Genomic DNA, 22,396 nt, shown 5'->3' on the forward strand with positions numbered 1-22,396 from the left:
CTGAAAACTCTGGAACAAAAAAGAAACAACTCACTCATGAGGACTAGACAGCAGGAAATAATCAAATTGAGAGCTGAAATCAATAAAATAAAATGAAAGAAAACACTACAAAGAATAAATGAGACAAAGAGTTGGTTCTTTGAGAAGAATCAACAAAATAGACAAACTAAGCAAAAGGCAAACAGAGAATATACAAATTAACAAAATCATAAATGAAAAAAGGAACATAACAACAGACATGGAGGAAAGCCAGGGAATTGTCAGGTCATACTTTGAAAACGTGTACTCCACAAAATTGGAAAACTTAAAGGATATAGACCATTTTCTGTATAAATATCACTTACCAAAACTAAATCAAGACCAGGTAAGCAAATTAAATAGACCTATAACCACTAAAGAAATAGAAACAGTCATCAAAAGTCTTCTAACCAAAATAAGCCCATGACTAGATGGTTTCTGCACAAATTCTACACAATTCTAGAATTTTCAAAAAACTAATACTAATAGTCTTCGAATTGTTCCACGCAACAGAAACAGAAGTAACATTGCCAAATTGTTTTTAGAAGACTACAATTACCCTGGTACCCAAACCACGCAAAAACATTACTAATAAAGAGAGATACAGATCAATCTCACTTATGAACACTGATACAAAAATGCTCAATAAAATACCGGCAAACTGAATCCAAGAACACATAAGAAAAATCATTCCTTATGACCAAGTAGGATTCATCCCAAAGATTAATTCACCACATAAACAAACTGAAAAATAAAACATGATCATCTCATTAGATGCTGAAAAGACCTTTGACAAAATACAGCATTCATTCTTGGAGAGAGCAGGGATACAAGGAACAAACCTTAAATCTTTGAAGAAATTGAAGAGGACACCAGAAAGTGGAAAGATCTTCCATACTTTTGGGTAGGTAGAATTAACATAGTAAAAATGGCAACCTTACCAAAAGCAATCTACATACCATGTAGAAGAATGAAAATAGACTCACATCTATCACCATGCACAAAACTTAACTCCAAATGGATCAAAGACCTCAACTTAAAGTCAGCCACACGGAACCTTATAGAAGAGAAAGTGGGAAGTACCCTTGAGCACATTGGCACAAGGAACCACTTCCTAAATATAACTCCAGTAGCACAGACACTGAGAGAAACAATTATTAATTGGACCTCCTGAAACTGAAAAGCTTCTGTAAAGCAAAGGACATGGTCAGCAAGACCAAACGACAGCCTACAGAATGGGAAAAGATCTTCACCAACCCCACATCAGACAGAGGTCTGATTTCCAAAATATACAAAGAACTCAAGAAATTGGTCATCAAAAACCAAATAATCCAATGAAAAAAATGGGGACATAAACACAGAACTCTCAACAGATGAATCTACAATGGCTGAAAGACACTTGAGGAAATGTTTAACATCATTAGTCATCAGAGAAATGCAAATCAAAACAACTCTGAGATTTCATCTTACACCTGTAAGAGTGAACAAGATCAAAAACACTGGTGACAGCTTATGCTGGAGAGGATGTGGGGGAAAGGGAAAACTCCTGCATTGTTGGTGGGAGTGCAAACTTGTACAGCCCCTTTTGATATCAGTATGGTGATTTCTCAAAAAAATTAGGAAACAACCTTCCTCAAGACCCCACAATACCACTTTTGGGTATATACCCAAAGAATGCTCAATCACCTCACAGGGACATGTGCTCAAGTATGTTCATAGCAACATTATTCATCATAGCCAGAACCTGGAAACAACTTAAATGCCCCTCGATCAAAGAGTAGATAAATAAGATGTGGTACATGTATACAATGGAATACTACTCAGCAGTAAAAAAACTAAGAGATCTTGAAATTTGCATGCAAATGTTTGGAAGTAGAAAAATCCATCCTGAGTGAGGTAACCCAGACTCAGAAAGACAAACATAATATGTGTTCCCTCATAAGTGTCTTTTAGACATCAAGCAAATAAAAACCCAATCCCAGAATCTAGACAACAAAGAGGACCCTAAGAGAGACACATGGGTCTAATCTACATGGAAAGTAGAAAAGGTCAAGATCTCCTGAGTAAATTGAGAGCATGGGGATCACAGGATAGGGTAAAAGCAGAGGGAGGAGAAAGGGAGAGGAGTGAAGAAAAATATATAGCTCAATAAAAAACAGTTAAAAATGGGTAAACCTAAGATATAAGAGTTAGTTAAGAAGTCAGAACAATCTTCCGGCTCTGCCAGGTCACACGTTTAAAGCAGACTGCCATTCGCCTTAGAAGTCGACTCCAGACATGCTCCCCAAAGCCAGTTCCCTGTGGCTACTTCAGCTGCTCCGGGACATCCAACTGGCCCAGTTTTACCGGCCAATCCTTGAGGAGCTTAACGTCACTGGGCCAGAACATTTTGACTTTGTGAGGCCTGAGGACCTGGACAACATTGGCATGGGCAGGCCTGCCCAGCGCAGGCTTGCTGAAGCCCTGAAGAGGTACCGCTCCGGTGTCAAGTCTAAGAACTGGGTCTACAAGATCCTTGGGGTGGGGGGGTTGCACCTGAACAGAAGGAGATGGCTCCACGCTCAGACAGTCTTCTGTGTCTCCACAAGCCAGAGGGGAGACTCAAGAGTCTGATTCCAGAGGGTGCCGTGTGCAGAGGGGAGCTCCACCCCCACTGCCTGTGGCCCTACTGTGCCTTTTCTTGCGTCAGTTGGCAGGAGCCATGACGTACTTGGGGTCCCGTGGGTTAGTGCACCTGGATCTCGCTACCTGCAACCTGCTCCTGGCCTCACCGCGCACCATCAAGGTGGCAGAGTTTGGATTTGTGAGACCGCTGGGCGGCGCCCGAGGTCGCTACGTGATGGGCGGACCCCGTCCCATCCCCTATGCCTGGTGTGCCCCAGAGAGCCTCCCCCAGGGAGCCTTCTGCTCTGCCCCCGATGTGTGGATGTTTGGCGTGACACTGTGGGAAATGTTTTCTGGAGGCGAGGAGCCCTGGGCGGGTGTTCCACCATATCTCATCTTACACCGGCTGGAGAAGGACCGAGCCAGGCTGCCAAGGCCTCCTCTCTGCTCCAGGGCCCTCTACTCACTCGCCTTGCGTTGCTGGGCCCCTCACCCTGCAGACCGGCCTAGCTTTTCCAACCTGGAAGGGCTGCTTCAAGAGGCTTGGTTTTCTGAAGGACGTTGCGTTAGGGAAGTTACAGAACCAGGTGCTTTGCGGATGGAGCCGGGTGACCCCATCACTATCATCGAGGGCAGCCCGGACACCACAACCTGGAAGGGTCAGAAGGGCCGCACGTTCAAAGTGGGCAACTTCCCGGTGTCAGCGGTGATACTGCCAGACGTGGGGGGTTCGCCAGTTACCCATCCAGCCCTCAGAGCCTTCCTTGCCCGGGGAGAGAAATGCCGAGGAAGCATGGACGGGGACAGAGAGAAGACAAAGTTCCAGGATGTAGCATCAGCACGGGGCCAGAGAAGGAAGGTGCCCCTGCAGAGGATGAAAGGAATATCCAAGAGTCTGGAGTCAGTGCTGTCCCTGGGTCCCCGACCCACAGGAGGTGGTTCAAGCCCTCTGGAACTTCGACATACTAGAGCTATGCCCCAGGGGCTCCCAGACCTGCCTCCGCGTCCACCGGACCTGCCTCCACGCCCACCTTTTATCTCCAGCTCTTCTCAGCCCATCCAGCCTCACAAATCACGACCTCCCTGGCCCAAATCACACAATCATCGCACCGGAGTACCTGGAGCCAGCAAAGCCACTGTCCCTTCTGGAGGCCTGTCGTCAGACCCCGAGTGGCAGAGAAAGATTATAGAGGTGGAGCTAAGTGTACATGGAGTCACCCACCAGCAGTGTCAAGTGGCACTGAGAACCTCTGGGGGAGATGTGGCGTCTGCTATCCCGAACCTCAAGGTAGACCAGCTCTTCCACCTCAGTAACAGATCCAGAGCAGACTGTCGGCGCATCCTGGAGCATCATCAGTGGGACCTGTCAGCAGCCAGCCGCTACATCCTGGCCCGGTCCTGAACTCTACATCCTTGGGGATGGCTACCAGCATGGAGAACCTGGCCCACTTAGAGCCTGACCTTATGGGACCGAACAGAAACCACGAGGTCTTGACAGAGGCCGACTTTCACACCCAGGGAGAGCTTCCTTGCCGTGGAGGAGGTACAGGACGTGTGCAGGGCGCCGGGTCAGGCACGGATGAGAGTTTCCTCCGTGCCCTGCTCCTTGGCCTCTGGGGGCTCTGACTGGACAAGAAGGATCTAGTTCACTCTGCCTACACTCCCACTTGAAGAGGACTTGAAAGAACAGAGCTGCCAAGGAATCATCTGCTCACGACAGACGACGATCGAGTAGCTGTACTGGACCATGGACCAACTGTTAGACCTGTCACTAGCTACCTCACTAGACTCCGTGGGACACCCGTCTTAGACACTGACTTGGTTTGGTTTTTCTCTGGAATCACCATGGGTGATGAAAACTCAGTTTTTGGACTCAAGTATTTTTTTTTCTTTAATACAAATGCTATAGATAAAAAAAAAAGTCAGAATAAAAAAGGCCAAACACAGTTGGAATTAATATAGTTTCTGTGTGATTATTCCAGTTTTGGTGAGCAGTAAACCAAAAAGGAGGCACTGTTTACAGTGAGAAAAGCGGTCAGGACCATGTTGAGGACACCAACTGAAACAGCTACCTGAGCTAATGGGAGCTCATCAACTCTGGCATGACAGGGAGGGAAACAGCATAGGTCCAAACTAAGCCCTGTGAATGTGGGTGACAGTTGTATGGTTGGGTCAGACTGTTGGGCCACTGGAATTAACCAGAATTTACCCTACAGCTTGTACTGGAGTTTTATAACCCATTTTTAAAATTTTATTTATTTATTTTTATTTTACACTTCCTGCTGATTTCCAGCAACTGTAAATTGTCATGTGTGAGAAATGCGTGCCTTGATGCCATCCTGCCGACTGCTCTCTAAGTGACCCATCAATGAGAATTTGCCTCTCTGCTAAAATTGCAAGTTAACATGGATGTAGGATAATCTTTTTCTTTAAAAAAAAAATCAGATCATGATGATAAAGAACAATATGGGTGTATAACTAACCCTGAGAAGTGAACACAGGAACACAGGCTCTCTTTATCTCATGCCACTGAATTTGATCTACAATGAAATTTACTCTCAGCAAAAAAACAAGCAAGCAAACAAAAAATCAAAAGACATTTTTTTGGGGGGATAGCTTCTTCAGCCTAGATATAGTAGGGAGGGCCTTGATCCTACCTCACAGCAATGTACTAGACTTTGCTGACTCCAGGTGGGAAGGCTTACTTATGATGCAGGAGTTCATGCAGGAATAGGAATAAGGGGGAGATGGAGGGAGCAGGAGGAGGGGAGGGAGTGGGAAGTGGGACTTGTATGTAAATTGAGTAAAGGTAGTTTTTTTTATAAAAAGATGGAAAGGAAAGGTTATTTTTAATTATCTCCAATTGTTGAATGACAATGCCATGTCTTAGTAAGTGTGATAGACTTTATGAGGAAGACTATTCAGCCCCTATATGTTCTTATTTTCTTTGTTTCCTTTTGGTTTTGGACTTTTGAAGTTCTGGGCATTGAACCTAGGGGTTTGTGCACATTCTGGCATGCATCCTTCCTATGAACTCTGCCCTTAGAAGGTTTTCCCTTTAGCATTTGTTAAGGACATCGGGGTCTGATAAAACATGGCTGACACACTACAAAGCACAATCTTTAGAAAATTTTGTGCATGAAGAGGAGAGTTGGACAAATGGCATCATTCTGTATTCCAAAGTATTAGCTGCATCTCTACAGAGTCTAGAGAGACTCTGTGACAGTGGAAGGAACACTGCAGAGTTTGTTCTTTGAGCAACTGTCATCACAGAGGTTTTTGTACCTAACTTGCCATGGGCAACCACACTAGGTAGTGAATCCAAATGACCCTCTTCCCTTAAGAGTTGGTATTATGGTGATATATGTAAGGTTCTTGTATCATGTTATTGTGAATTTTATTATTCTTTGCACTGATAGTGATGAGGACTGGCTGAGAGCTCCCACATGAGTTACTTAAGCTTTACCACTGAGCCACAATCCCACTTGGTAGTGGTCCAAATCCCCTTCCTGAGTCGTGGGGGATGCTAAGAAGATCCAGTAAGCATCGCTTAGAACAAAGACAAAATTCAAATCAGCCACAATATGTATCTCTGTAACTTATCGGTTTGGAATACTGATTCAGGTTAAGATGCCACCTTCTTTGTCTGATAGTATTCAGGTTATAGGTATTTGTACAACAATTTATTAAAACTAGTAACTTCTCTTGGCCTTTGAAATATAAAGGGAATGGACATGGAGAGTGCTTCATATATTTGTTGTATATAAATCAATATTCACATGAAGACTATCTAGAATTGGTGTCAAAGTATATGGGGTAAAAAACACTTTAGCCTTGGCATTTAATAGTCATATTTTCTACAGTTGTTTATAGCACATTTTGTCTTTCTCTTTAGTACTGAAGGGAAGAACTAAACGGAAAATTTCAATCAGGTAAGAGTGTATGGGTTTGAAAATACACTGTGTGTCTGGAGAATATAAACTTTGGAAACTGGCACTGTGCTTTCCTCTGTGTAAGTCAATATCGTCATCCTTATTTCTTCTTTAATCACAAGCTGAGTAATTACTTGTAGAGCACACAATTTTGAAATTACTGATTACACCCAGTTATAGTATGAAAGACTGTAATGAATCCATGGCTACAGAGATGGTTCAGTAGGTAAAGTGCTCGCCATGCATGAGTGATAATGGGAGTTTGGATGCCCAGAATTCACATGAGGCCTGATGGTCTTGTGTGCATCTGTCATCTTGGGAGCTTCCAGTGAGATGGGAAAGACACAGAGAATCCCCAGAAGTTTACTGAATAGTTAGTTGAGCATTTGTTTTCAAAACAAGAGACCCAGCCACACTTGCACCCTGGAATGCATGTATGTACTTGAAATCACACATGCATGCAAGTGCACTGCATACATCATACACATTTATTTAAAATATTAGCTTTCAGGTCATTAATTCAGGTCAGTAATATGTCTAGGTCAAGTTATCTGCGGGCGAGGGTGTGAATTACAAGGCCGGGTTTAAAACCCTCCCAGGCTTTGCTGAAGTTTCCTTGAGAATGGGCTTATGGACATGATTCTGCACATAGGTAAACAGCTCTCGCAAAGAGATCCACAACAGTGGTGAAAATCAAGGTAGGTGGAACGTTGGAAAATGAATTGGTTCTTCCAGAGCTTACCAACTTCAAGCCCTGCCCTCTGGAGCTGTGAGCTGTAGTTCAGATGGAGTGGAGTTGAGGGGGCAGTGTTGCTCCCCAGTCAGTGTTCTGTAAAGACTCGGCACCATGCAGAAGTGTTTGCTGAGCATTAGAATAGTCATGCGACAGTTTCATCACAAACCTGTGAATCAAAAGCAGCTTTAAAGCACTAAAAGATGGGGACTCTGAGAGTGTTGCCTCTTCAGTGCTTAGAGGTAGAGATCGGTTTCATGTTCTACCAAACTACCCATCGGGAGAGAACATGACACTCAATGAAATGCCTAAAATGTTTCTTGGGTTTCTTTAAGGGATTTGTTAATTTCTTTCAATTTTTTGTTTGTCTTCTCCTCCATTTCTTTAAGGGTCTTTTTTACTTCCTCTTTAAAGGCCACCATCATTTTCATAAAGTTAAGTTTAAAGTCGTTTTCTTCTACTTCTTCTGGGTTAGGCTGTTAAGTCTTCCTATTGTGTGTCCGCTGGGTTCTGGTGTTACCTTGTTGAATTTTACATTGTTGAGGAATTGTTGCATTGGCACCTACCCATCTCTTCCTTCAAAGGAGGCCAGCAATGTCTTTGCTTCTTGGTCCAACACTTACTGTGGCTGCCTGGGTATTTGGGGGTTTTTCTTGGTCTGCTCTGTACTGTCAATGTCTCTCAGAAAGCCTCTGATGCCTCTGCTCTCTTGGTCTTCTCTGCTGGTTTGCTCTCTTGATGTTCTCTCTTAATCCTCCAGGTATTGTAGCATGCTCTTGATCTGCTCAGTATTATAGCAAGCCCTCAGCTCTTAGGCGGGGTGTGGTTAGTAGCTTGGGAGGTCCAGTGGATGCATTTGGGTTTGGGGGGAACCTAGCCACTGGAAACTCACTGCTGGCTGGCTAGAAAAGCCGAGAGAGTTGGGGAAGGGCCCCTGGGTTTTGTCCCACGGGGAAGGTCGAAAAGAGTAGGGCATCCGGCCTGTGTCTATTCTTTCACCTCTTAGGTCCCCTCAGTATGGAAGCAAGCTGAGTTTCAGAGTTCCATGGCCCCTAAAATGTTTCTTAATACTGAAGGGACCATAATGCTCTAGGGCTATGGGAAGAAGAATGAGTTAGGAGCATTGAGTGCATTGAACACATAAACCCAAAGCTTTCAGTTACTTCAGTCCTCAGAACAAAGTGTGTGGAAGAACCTCCATAATCCTTCTTGTGTGTGTATGTGTGTGTTTGTGTGTGTTCATTAATTCCTGCCTTCATGTTCAGTTCTACCTACTAATTTGGCTCTGCTCTGTTCCTGTTTCTCTGTGGCTCTAATGTGCATCATTAAGTTATTTGAGATGTTTCTTATTGTTTTTAATATAGGTACTAATAGCTATTGATTGCTTTTTGAATATGATGCTAACTGTATACCAAGATCAAGCATTTTTGCATTCATCAATTTTAGAGAATTTTATATATTTTTTTTAAATCTTGTGATAGATAATTTATTTCTCAAAGACAGAGAAATCTGAGTTAAATGACATACCATCAAATGGACCTAATTGACATCTATAGAACATCCTCTCCAAATACTTCAGAATATACATTCTTCTTAGCAATGCCTGGAATATACACAAACTTATGGAGACTGAAAAACACACTAGTATATGTGTTGTTTTAATCAGGGTGTAAATTATTTCCCTGTCTTCGACATGAGAAAAAGTTGTAAGGAAACCATTCACTAATCATAGTTAACCATTGAAGCACAAATTAATTTTTTTGTAAATGCCTAATGTAAGATATATTAGGAAATCAAATAAAAAGAATTAAGAACATTTGGTAAATGGTTTTCATGTGAATTTTAATTATTACTCTAAAAATATTCCACAGTGAAGTTGTACCTCTGGAGCAGGAGAAATCTGTATTTCAACCATCTGCGTCTGTACAGATCAGAAATGGTAAGACTAAACCTTTTAAAGATTGTGTATTTTCTGCACATGTGTATGCATCGCCACATGTGGGCTTGGTGCCTGTGGAGGTCAGAAGATGGGGTTGGACGCTTGCAACTGGTGATTGTGAGCCACTGTGTGGTGGCTGCAAACTGGGCCTGGATTCTCTTTAAGACAAGCTGTGCTCTTAACTGCTGAGCCATCTCTCCAGTCCCAGATAAAAGTTTGAAAATGACAAATGCTAAGTGGTCTCAGCACTAAATAAAAATAAAAATGTAAACAGTTCAAATAGGGAGTTAAGGAAACCACGTGAAAATTGCAGTTAAATTGATTCTTTGTCTTTTTGAATGCAGTAAGCCTGCATTTTTGAAGGCAGAATCACTTAAGAAAAATTTCAGATCTGAAAAGATACTATCTAAAACATATTGGTGTTTTTCATTTTAGTAACTGTTATCTTGGTAAAAATAAGGAAAAAACCCTATTACACAATATTGGTTCCTTATAGTCACACAGTAACAAGTTGACTTTTTATAAAAAACAGATATTTCTTTTAGCTTTTAACAATAAACACACTGTATTGTGTATGCATAACATTAATCAGATACCATCTCTAAAATACTATTATGTTACAACCCCAAGGTGCAATATTTAATCATTTTTATTTTTTATGCCTAATAAAATGATTAAATCATTTGAATGAAATATACAGGAATTGTTGGTGTCTTTTTTGTGCAGAGCATCAGTATGAGGAAAGAGTTAGTGAGACCGTAATTTATACATGTAACCACATAAATTTATCCAAGTCAGATAATACTCTCACAAAACTGTTGTCCTGCTCCTGCTCTGCTTCTCTCCCACTAAGAGATGCACTTCAGGGTGCATAACTATTGTGGGAGGGATCTTTCCCATTGTTCTGTTCATGATGAGCAGTGAAAGCTAATCACGATCATCCTTTATACTACATGTCAGACAGGGACCAGAGTTAGATCCAAAGAGTTTATTAGTATCTTCCCCAGATGTGAACAGCCTATCTGCCTTATCCTAGACAGGTTTTGATTTAACTGAACAATTTTTCTTATTTTTTTATTGATTGATTTTATTGAGCTATACATTTTTCTCTGCTCCCCTTCCTTTATTTCCCCTCCCATTCAACCCTTTCCCATGGTCCCCATGCTCCCATTTTACTCAGGAGATCTTGTCTTTTTCTACTTCCCATGTAGATTAGATCCATGTATCCTGCTCTTAGGATCCTAGACAACCTATTGTTGTCTAGGTTCTCTGGGATTGTGTTAACTGAATAAGTTTAACTCAGTATTTGGAGAAGCTTGTTTCTTTACTAATTGTCTATTCGTGAATATTCTTTGAGGAATACGCTATAGGGAGGGCTTCCCGCAATTCATATCAAGAAATCACCAGTCTTGTAATTTTACTGCTATAGTTTTCTATGCCTGGTGTAAAATATGTTTTTCTTTCTCTCTAAATGCCGACATCCATAATCGTTGTGGGATCTGTGTATCAGGGTAATTATGGCCTCATGAAATAAATTTGACAATGTTCCTTTTGTTTCTATTTTGTGGAATAATTTAAGGACCATTGGCGTTAATTCTTTAAAGTCTGATGTAATTCTGCACTGAAACTGTCTGCCCTGATTTTCTCTGGTTGGGAGACTTCTGATGTCTGCTACGATTTTACTAGGGGTTAGAGGTCTGTTTAAATTGTTTATCTGATCTTTATTTAACTTTGATAAGTGGTACTTATCAACAAACTATCTTTCCTTCTGATTTTTCTGATTTCTTGGCACACATGTTCCTAAAGCATGTCTCCTGATGATTCTCTGGATTTCTTTGATATCTAGTGTTATGTCCTCCTTTTTGCTTCTCATTTTGTTCATGCAAATATTTTCTCTCCATCATTTAGTCAGTTTGGGTAAGTTTGTGTCTAGCTATCTTGTTGATTTTCTCAAAGAATAAATTCTTTGTTTCATTGATTCTTTTTGTATTGTTCACTTTGTATATGTTTCATTGATTCCAGGCCCCAGTTTACAATTTCTTGTAGTCTTCTTTTTGTTCCAGAGCTTTCTGGTGTGCTGTTCAGTTATGAGATTTCCCCAAGTGTAGGCACGCACACAGTACTGTGTACTTTCCTCTCAGCACCACTTTACTGTGTCCTATAAGTTTGTGTATGCTGCACATTCATTTCATTGTGTTCTACAAAGTTTTAATATATTTCAATTATTTCTGCTTTGACCCATTTTTCATTCATTACAGAGTTGCTAAGTTTCCATGATTTTTAAAGCTTTTTGTTCTTTCCCTTATTTTTGATATCCAGGTTTAATCCATGGTGGTGTGATAGGGTGATTTCAATTTGCTTCAATCTGCTGAGATTTGCTTTGTGTCCATGATTGTGATCCACTTTGGAGAAAGATACATGAATGCTTATTAAAAAGTATATTCTTTTGTGTTTGGTGTAGTGTTCCATAAATATCTCTTAGATCCATTGGTTTGTTGGGTCTGTTATCTTCAATGTTTCTCTGTTTACTTTTTTGTTTGGATGACCTGTCCATTGGTGATATTGAAGTATTTACTCACTATCAGTGTTTGTGGGTTAATATGCAATTTAAGCTGTAGCAATGCTTCTTTTACAAAGTTGAAGGCCTCACGTTTTGGGCATAGATATTAAGAATTGAAATGTCTTCTTGGTGGATTTTCCCTTTTATGAGTGTGTAGTGTCCATATCCATATTCTTTAATTTATTTTGGTTTGAAAGCTATTTTGTTAGATATTAAAATGGTTACACTAGCTGCCTTCTTAGGTTCATTTGATTTAAATACCTTTTTCCAACCTTTTACGCTGAGGCAACGTCTATCCTTAATGTTGGAGTGCGTTTCCTAGATGCAACAGAACAATGGATCGTGTCTTTAAACTCATTCTGTTAATCTGTTTTTTTATCATGCAATTGAGAACATTGATATTGGGAGATGGTGATTGCTGTCATTTGTTGGTGGTGGTGGTGATGTGTGTCTTTGAGTGTGAATGTGTATGTGTGGGTATGCTTTCCTTCTTTTGGTTTTCCTGTATGAGATTATTTATTCTCTGTGTTTTCGTGGGTGTAGTTAACCTCTTTAGTTTGGGGTTTTCCTCTTAGCACTTTATGTAGGACTGGATTTATAAATAGATATTGTCTTTTTTATAAAAATCTTATTTTTTCCATCTAATGAAATTTTTTGCCGATGATATTAGTCTGGACTAGTATCTGTTGTCTCTTAAGGTGCAGGGCATCTGTCTAGGCCTTCTGGATTTTAGAGACTCCTTTAAGAATTCAGGTTTCTACCCTTATGTCTTACTTGGTTTCTTCCCCTGCAGTTTGTAATGTTCTTTCTTTGTTCTGTATGTTTAGTGTTTTGATTATTATATGGCAATTTATATGGTGTTCTGTATGCTTTTTGTACTTTTATAAGCCTATCCTTATTATTAGGAAATTTTCTTTTATGATTTTTGAACATATTTTCTGGGATTCTTCTCCTTCCTTAATTGCTGTTGTTCTAAGGCTTAGTGTCCCATATTTCTCAGATGCATAGTTTAAATATATTAGGTTTAATATTGTCCGTGACTAATCTATCCATTTCTTACATTGTGTCTTTAATGCCTGAGCTTCTCTCTTTTATCTCTAGTATTCTGTTGAAAGTTTCTGTTCGAGTTCCTAAAATTTTCATGATGTATTGTATCATTACGTTTGTGTGGCTTCTATTTCCATTTTAGGTCTTGAACAGTTTTATTTTTCCCTTCAACTATTTGGCTTTTTGTATTTCTTCCTCACTTTATTTAGGGGATTTATTCTTGTCTTCCAATTGTTTGCTTGTATTTTCATGGATTTCTTTTTCTTTATTTTGTAGGAAATAACTTTTTATTTGAGCAGTCTTTTCTAATTTTACACACCTGTCCCAGTCTCCATTCCCTCTCCTTCTTCCACTCTCCCCCACCATCCTCCACCCTACCCCCATCCACTCCTGAGAGATGATAAAGCTTTCCATGGGGAATCAACAAAATCTGACACATCAGTTTGAAGCAGGACTAAGGCCCCTCCCCACTATATCTAGACTGAGCAAGGTATCACTCTTAAAAGAATGGGCTCCAAGTAGCCAATTCAAGCACTAGTAATAAATCCTTGTCCCACTGCCAGTGGCTGCACAGATTGCCCAAGCCACACAACTGTCACCCACGTTCAGAGGGCCTAGTTTGGTCCTATGCAGATTCCCTGCTTTCAGTCCAGAGTCAGTGAACTCCCACTAACTCAGGTCATTTATTTCCTCTTTAAGAACCTCTATTTCTTGTAAGGTCTTTATCTTGTGCTTCATTTATGCTGGAATAGTAAGTACCTGATATGGTAGGATAACTGTGTTCTAGTGGGGATGTATTGTTCTGGCTGTTATTGATTATGTTCTTATGCTAGCTAGTGTCTAGGTATCTGGGTTTGGGATAATTATAAGTCTAGGTACTGACTTCTGGGTTTGCCTTAGTTAAGTGGGTATTATGGAGGGTTTTGGTTTTTGTTTTGTTACTTCTCTGGATTTTGCTAAGGTGTGATAGTTGCACATTGCACATTGCCTGTTTGACTGGCCTACTCACCTACTGTGTTCACAGGAAATGGCTACAGGTGTTGGAGGCTGGGATGCAATTATGACTTGTTGGGAGGAAGGTTAGGAAGAGACATTCGGTGGGTGCCATAAGAGACATGCGCAGGGAGGAAGTGAGGTTGTAGCTGGTGATGTGTTGATGCTCTAGGGAAGAGACTGAGGGACTGGGTCTAGAGGAACACACAGAGAGTGCTGAGAAGAACTGTGGGCAGCCTACCTGGTTTTCTGGCAGGTATGGCTATGTCTGCACAGGAGGTCGCTGCTAAAGTTGGAGGCTGGTGAACAATGAATGGGGGAGGGATGTTGGGAGTGGATGGTCTATGGGATCCACCGAAGATGTTGACAGTGCAGTGGGAGAGAGACTGGAGCTAGTTCTCTTGTAGCACCGAGAATAAGACTGAACGATTTGGTCTGAGAGAACAGAGGGAGCAGAAAAGATCTGCAGGTGGCTTACCTGATCATTATAAAATATATTTTTCATTTATGTTTAGAAGTGGACAACAATATTCAACAGAAGTTTTTATCCAGGTAAGAATATATAAATTAAAAATACATGAAATAACTGGTAAGTTTCTTGTTTTTTTAAAAAGATTTCCCATACATAGTTTCTTGGTTTTTTAAAAAACATTCCCCCTTTCTTCTATTTTTTTCATTTTTGAGAATTAAATATTCATTTTTCAGTGGATGATTAAAAACACCCAGAATTTCAGGATTATAAAGACTCTTAGATATGTAGCAAAATATGTGTTAATATTTCTTGTATTTAATATCTTTCCACTATGATTGTTCTGTTGGAGAGCCCTGAAGTCCAAACCCATGAAGACAGTTTATGTTGACACAACACGTGTCACCCACGAGAATAGTACTGTAGTTCCTTAGTTGTAAAGCTGGGAGTCTTCTTATTTATCCACAGGCAGGTGGGTGTTTAGCAATAAATGAGAGAGCACAGGAAAGAAGACCCATAGAAGAGGGCAATTGTGGATGTACCTGGTCAATCCTGTAAAGAAGGATAGGAATGTGTTCACACTAAAAAGTGGAGCATGAAGAACATTAGTTTGGATGACAGTGAGGGTTTGAGAATAGTGATGAAAATAATGGACTTTGACAAATTTGACAATGATAATAGGAAAATTCAAGTTTAGAGATATTAAAATTATCACAAAAGCACATTAAAACCAGGAATTGAAGAGAGTTGTGAAAATGCTGTTGCAGTTTAGACTGCCTAATTGGAGGACCTAAAAATGTCAACGTGTCTGTTGAAGGTACCACTTTGGGGCTGGGGAGATCATTCTATTAATGAAGTGCAGTTTCTGTAAACACGAGACACTAAGTTTGATACCAGGAGACAAATAAAAGCCCAGGCAAGAATGCACATGCTTGTTTATCCGTTACTGGGAGGCAGACTTGTGGTTATCCCTAGCACTTGCTGAAAAACAGACCTAGAAGAATTGAATTGTTCCCTGATACAATGAGACACCTTTTTATGGTGGATGGCACCAAAGGAGGAAACACACTGATGTCCACTGTCCTCCATGCACACACATGGGCAAACGCGCGCGCACACACACTCAGACACAAACACACACACACACAGACACACACAGAGATGTGAAGGTAATTTGAATCCCTTAAAGGGATCTCTATAGCAGGTATGTTTTTGGTACCTGTTATTATTCATTAATTTACATAAATAAAGTAATTAATATTTACCAAGGTATTTACAATGTATAGGGCATGAAGTGCCCAGTCTTCAGTGGAGTTAGACATTGCAGAAGACCCAGAAGATAAATAATCTTCTGTCTTGTTTTAGGCAAAAGATTTCTTTCAGTTCAGGTAGCAAATTAAGGCACTTATCAGTTCCAACTTTAAGACAGGCAGTTTGTACAGGCAAAAGTCAATACAATGGCAGTTAATCTCTCTGGGTCTTGCTGTGTGTGTGTGTGTGTGTGTGTGTGTGTGTGTGACATATGTCTGTGTGCAGGCTTGGAAGTAAAAGGAGGTTATAGGTTTCTTGTGCTATCATTCTCTATCTTATCCACTTAATATAAGGTCTCTCACTAATGTGGGCCTAGGTTTGCAGCCAACAAGCCCCCATGATGCCCCTGTCTCTGCCACCTACAGTACTTGGGCTGCAAGTTCATGCCCAGTTTTGTGTGTGTGTGATGTAGATTCACAGTCTGGTCACTGTGGGTGGGCAGCAAGCACTCTGATTTCCTGACCCATCTCCTAAGCTACTGACTTTTTCCTTTTAAACTGGAACATGAGTGAGTCTTGGTTGAATGTTTGATAGATTGAGATTAAGTTAAGTCCACATAGACAACTGAAAGCTTTAAAACATAGGTTGACTTTAAATTACATGAATGCAGAAATGTCACTTAATTATATAAGTAACGGATCTCTCTCCAAGCTGTTCAAATGACCAAATCCACCCGTTGTTGCATGTTTTTATCCTAAAGGTTCTCAGACAAGCCTGATGTTCCTTGGTCTATGAGAGACGACAGTGTTATTATGGTAATATGCTTCTTTGTGAAATTCATTCTCTTATGAATTGTGTTAAAATGCAGTAGCATCCCCCTATCCATGTTTCCTAGGGATACTGGCCAGAGGACACCATTCTGTAGGTCTGAAACTTCCTTTCACTAACGTTCAAGTAAGCAGGTAGTGGTGACCGATTAAGAGAATGGCCCCGAAACATATTGTGAGTTCTCTCACAATGGAAGATGCTTGATGTTTGATCAAGGATTGTTGGCAGAAACCGGTGCACATTAGAGTGATTTTAAAGCATCACTCCGACAATCCACCTACATACTCTTGAGTGGTTCCAGGTAGTAATTTCAGCGAGCCAGGAACCTCCCTGTTGCCTTTACTTTTAGCATAAATGCAGGTAGGTTTTATGTTCCCTTGGATGCTCCTATTCTCTGATCATATATGAGAGCATCTCCTCTACTTCTGAGTTTGTTCTGTATTTAGACAAACCAGAGGTGTGGAAATTTAGACACATGCAAACTATTCATCTCAGTTTGCATTCTGTTCCTGTCTGACTCGACTGAGGACGTGTTCACAACTCCTCATCTAGCTAAAGAATGTGATTTCCCCATCAGCTACCAATCTTGGAACAGATGATTCGTACCATACAGTAACATTTTAAATTTTTATTTTTTGTTTTTCATTTAAAAATAGTATACACTTACATTCTAAGATTTGAAATAGAAGGTTTATATTGAAATACCTAACATTCATATTAAAACTTTTTCATAACCATGAGCTCCTAGAGGTGTGTGTAACCTGGAGCACTAGGGTTTTTGTGAGTCATAAGCTGCGTTTTAATGATTTTGACTGTGAACAAATGTGTTTCTAAGGCAGTTTCACAGTACTATGATATGGACGACACTGGTAATTAAAGAAGTGCTTATTTTTAAAAGAAGAATGTGAATGGAAATTAATGTGCATTTTTACTTCCCAACCATGGAAGAAGAGAAAGATTGATGAAAGTGGGACTATTAACATTAATAATCAATCATCTTACACAGGATTTAGATGCTTTAAAACATAATTAACTTTAACCCAAACCACAATGGCATGTCCAAGATTCTTAGTTCATGATTGTCTCATATTTAGGCCAGCATAAATATTTTTACTTCTTAATGATGTCCTAGTAATTTGTGAATAGGTAAATGTATTTGAAAATATTTCATTGCTATAATTAGATACAACTATTTATGTGTCAGTACCCTGTGAATACTAAAGAATGAAGTGGTTTTGAAGATATTCCCCTTACAACAAAAATAGTTAATTTCAGAACCAAACCAAGAAAGTTAATTCTCTACCTTTCCATTGCAGAAAATGCGTCAAAGGGCAGAAATGTTAAAACACAGCCCCAAATATATCCATGAAAAAATTTCACCTCCGATTTCACAACTTTGGAACAAGCAAGAGAGAAGAAGGACAAAGAGGAGCTTTAAAAACTTTTTAAGAAGATATGATGAATCTGCTTGTCCTTGGAGCGAGCCACTACAAATTAGCTCTAAAGGACAAATACCTATGAAGGTAATTCCCATGAATTCCAAAACTAAAATACTTGCTTGTCAGGGGAAAAATGCATCTATGTGCTTATGTCTGAAGATGGTTTTAGAAGAGAGGGGTCCAGCCTCAAACAGATCCTGAACCACCTTCACCCACTCACTCCCAGTAATACCTTGCCAGTCACCTTCTAAGTTAGACTATGGAAATAAAAAGTCAGAAAGTGAACATACTTATAAGTCAGGAGAACTCATCAAAATACAGAGAATAAATAATAAAGAATCCAGGATGAATTTACAATCAACATGAAAATAATCAACATGTTTGCATGCTTTAGATTTATTCATTTTGTGTATATGAATGTTTTCCTGCATTCTGTATGTGCACCATGTGTGTGCTGCCCATGGAGGACATAGATGGCATTTGATGCCTGAAATCTGAATGACAATTGGTTGTTAGCTACTGTGTGGATGCTGTGAATTGAAGCTAGTCTTCTGCAAGAGCAAAAAGTATTCTAAACTGCTGATACACCTCTCCAGCATCCAGAACAAACATGTTTGATATGCAAATGAGTAGAGTATAAGCCAAGATATCGTAAGTGGAAATAAAGTCAGTCTTGAGATGTTTGCTAACTTCATGGGACCCAGGCATTATCAACCTGACAGTTTTACTTATTGAAATCCAGAGAACTAGATAAGTAACAGTCCTTTTCTTTTTTAATACCCCACACAAAATCAAAATCAAGACAAGAGACAGCTATTTTGCAGACCTCACTTATTCCAAATACTCATCTCCACTGCAACTAGGTAATTGCTTTGAAGAGTCTAACATCAATATTAGGAAAGAAAAGGGTAAAATTAGATGGCATAATTACACCTAATGAAACCATTATTCACTGCGACTCTAATATGGTCAGAAATCACACCCAAATGCTCTTTCTTTTAAGCCCAATTCAATTTGGTTTCCAAACTGACATTAGCTATTTTATGTGTGGTTGTCTGAATGAAAATGGGCCTGATAGACTCATAGGGAGGGACACTATTAGGAGGTGTGTTGGAATAGTTGTGATCGTGTTAGAGGAAGTGTGTCACTGGCTGTGGGTTTTGAGGCTTAGGAAGCTCCAGTCAGGACCAGTGTCTTTTTCTCTTCCTGCTGCCTGCAAATCCAGATGTAGAAGTCTCAGCCCCTTCTTCAGGAGCATGTCTGACTGCGTGATCCCATGCTTCCTGCCGTGACAATAATGTACTAAATCTCTGAACCTCTTAGACAGCCCCAATTAAATATTTTCCTTTATAAAAGCTACCATGACCATGGTGTCTCATCACAACACTAAAACCCTAACCAAGAGAATCTGCATCCAAATTCAGTAATATTGTTCAAGGGAGGACTTAGCGGGGAGATAGATCTCAAGTTCTATTGATAAGAAAGGAAACCAGAAACAGCATCTGAGCCAAGGATATCTCAGATAAGACAGAATGGAGGATCTGTCTTTGGCAGGCATGCTGTCCTCAGTTTCTGATGAATGAAGAAGGAAAGTTTAGAACAGATGTAGGTTGTTTGAAGACTCTACCGTGAAGCTGGAGTGATACCTTAATGGGTCAGAGCACTTACTGCTCATGGAGAGGACCCACGTTCTGTTTCTGTCACCCATGTCAGGTGACTCATAACTGCCCGGAAATCCAGGTGCAGAGAATTCAACCACTCAGGCCTCCATCTAGACACATTTACTCATCTGCACATACCATACACATTATTTTAAAATCAATCTTAAAAATGCAAGTGAATATTGAAGACATATTTTACTTAATTTTCACCTTTACAACCAAATTTGACATTTATCTCAAAATTCCAAATATTTAAATTAAAGATTTTTTTATTTTAGGCAAAAAAGTTCTATAGCATAGCAACATTTGATAAGCATAAACTAATATAATTTCGGGTAACTTCAATGTAAATTTTATTTTCAGAAACATCTTTAGTTTCAAGGTCAATATCTTTTCCTGAATAGACTTTCTGCAGTCATGTGTCCAATCTGAAAAGATGAAGCTGTGTCAACTTTGAGACAGATAACTCATGATAATTGAAGTTATGAGCAATGTGATCTGATGTCCAGTGGGTTAGAGTTGAGGAAGAGGAGTTCCTTCCTGGTCCTTACATCTCTAGTTTATGCTGTGAGAACTCCTACTAAGTTCACAGAGCTACTTATAATTTGTACTTCTAATTGTCTTAATTGTTTTAAGTCAGTTTTCAACATTTCAGATAGATTAGGGTAAAATCTCTTAATGCAAGGATTGCTTGGCCATAATAAAAAAAATCATTTAAGTCATTTTTTTCACACTGAATGTCTACTTAGACGTGTTTGATGCAATTCCAGTAGGTTTTGTTTGTTGGCTTGGGTTTTGCTCCTATTCCAGGCCAGTATGAATTATTCTGACTTCTAACTGAGAACCACATGTGAATAACAAAGCATATGCAGAGATATTTAACTGTTCAACAGCAATTTGTTTCTATTTTGACTTTGATCATACCTCATAATTTAGAAGGATTAAATCATTTCGAAGACAAGCACTCCTAACTAAAAACAACAACAGAATGTTTGTCAATGAAATAAAAAAAAAAAAAACTAATCATCCACCGTCTCCTCGGCAGAATGTATCTCCAGACACAGCAACAAAAGTACATGATATAGAATCTGTACTTTCAGGACTTCCTCCTGAGGAAAAGAGTGAGCATGTGCTGAAGGAGAAAGAATCTACACAGCGTGTCAGCCCCATCAAAAAAGAAACAACAAAGAGAGACAGTGGGCTTTCTAAGAAAAACAAAGTTAATGTTGTCCTTGTGGAAGAGTCCCTGCCTAGTACCTCCAAAGGAAAAACACACTACACGGTAATCCCCACTACTTTGAAAAGTGCTGATCTATGTAAATAAACGTAAATAATTAGAACACATTTGCGATCATGTCCGTTTAGGAAGACAACACTATTAACTTGTTCCCTAGGGCCTGTGACTCCCCAAGTCATGGGTTTTGGGCCTGGTTTACAGTACCAGGCATGAATTCTCACCTATGAAACAGGCCTCAGACCCAGTTGAAAACTGGTTGGTTACATGCACCCTTCACCTTTGGGCCACATTCATACCAATGTGTGGTTTTGGTGTCTTGGTTGAACAGCATGTGGCTTTAGTTGCACGACCTTAGAACCAGCTTCACTGTTCTCTGATTTTGCTTCTTGGGCAGTAGCTGCTGGTTTAATTACTATGGCTCTGAGTGTAACTTGAAGTCACATATGGTGACACCCCCAGGATTGGTCTTTGTACTTGGGATTAGTTTGACTTTGCAAAGTCTTGTGTGCTTCTATGGGGATGTTAAAATTCTCTCCTCCATTTCTAAGAGGAATGCAACTGCAATTCCAATGGGAATCACATTGAATCTCTAGATTGCTTCTGAGCAACAACAAAAACAAACAAACAAACAAACAAAAAACTATTTCTCACAATATTGAATTTTCCCAATCCATGTCCATGAGAGGTGTTTGCAAATTCTGGTATATTCCTCGATTTTTTTCCTTAGTTGTATTACACTTTCATAAACATTTGACATATTTTTCTAGATAAGTTTTTAAAACTATTTTGAATGGGAATGTTCTCATGAAATCTTTCTCAGCACACTTGTCATTGGTACATAAAATGATACTCCTTTTCTATTTCATTATTTATTGTATAAGTATCATTTTTATATTACTGTAGTTTATCTTTTCTCCATCTTTTCTGTGATTTTAATATTGAGTACTACTGGCTTCACAGAAGGAATTTGGAAAGGCTTCTGCTGGACCTGGTTTTTGTTGTTTTAATAACTTAAGGACTGATGGTAAATCTTTGAGCGTGTGGTGGGACTCTGGGCCTGGCCTTTTTATGGTCAGAATGATTTTTATTAGGCTTTCAATTTTCTCAGGAGTTATGTGTCTGTTTAGGTTGTTGATCTCATTTTGAATTAAGTTTTTGGTAGTTTGTATGAAACTGGAAATTGGTTCATTTCTTTTAGGTTTTTTGACTAAATAGAGGGCAGACTTCAAAAAATAATTTTGAGCACCTAATTTCATCGTTATTTTTATGTGTATTGGTCTTCGCTTGTATGTGCGTCTGTGCATCATGCCCATACAGTACCCATGGAGGCCAAAAGAGGACACTGAATCCCCTAGGAGGGTAGTCACAGACTGCTGCTGTGAGCCAGCATGCAGGTGCTGGATATTGAACCCCAGATCTGCTGGAAGAGCATCCAGTACTCTAACCTTCTGAGTCATCTCACCCTCTCCAGAGCAAAAGCTTTGAAAGCATTCTTCTGTTATGGTTTTTTTTTTTTTTTTTGTGTGTGTGTGTGTGTGTGTGTGTGTCTATTGTAATGGTCACTTCTTTCCTTCTTTTAGTTTGTGGGTATAGGTCTGTGGATTTATCTTCTAAAAGAACGAGCTCTTAGATTCATTGCTTCTTCTTATCATTTTATTTGTTTATGTTTCATTACGCTCTGGGCT

General features: G+C 39.8%; 2 pseudogenes; both read left to right on the plus strand.

Moving 5' to 3' along the window:
- Positions 1–2,295: 2,295 nt before the first annotated feature.
- On the plus strand, positions 2,296–4,024 carry LOC130863070 (non-receptor tyrosine-protein kinase TNK1-like; annotated as a pseudogene).
- Positions 4,025–4,053: 29 nt separating this feature from the next.
- Positions 4,054–22,396, plus strand: part of LOC130863135 (heterogeneous nuclear ribonucleoprotein A3-like) — a 37,607-nt pseudogene continuing 19,264 nt past the window's right edge.

This window comes from Chionomys nivalis, chromosome 20 (genome assembly GCF_950005125.1).
Source record: "Chionomys nivalis chromosome 20, mChiNiv1.1, whole genome shotgun sequence".
NCBI lineage: Eukaryota > Metazoa > Chordata > Mammalia > Rodentia > Cricetidae > Chionomys > Chionomys nivalis.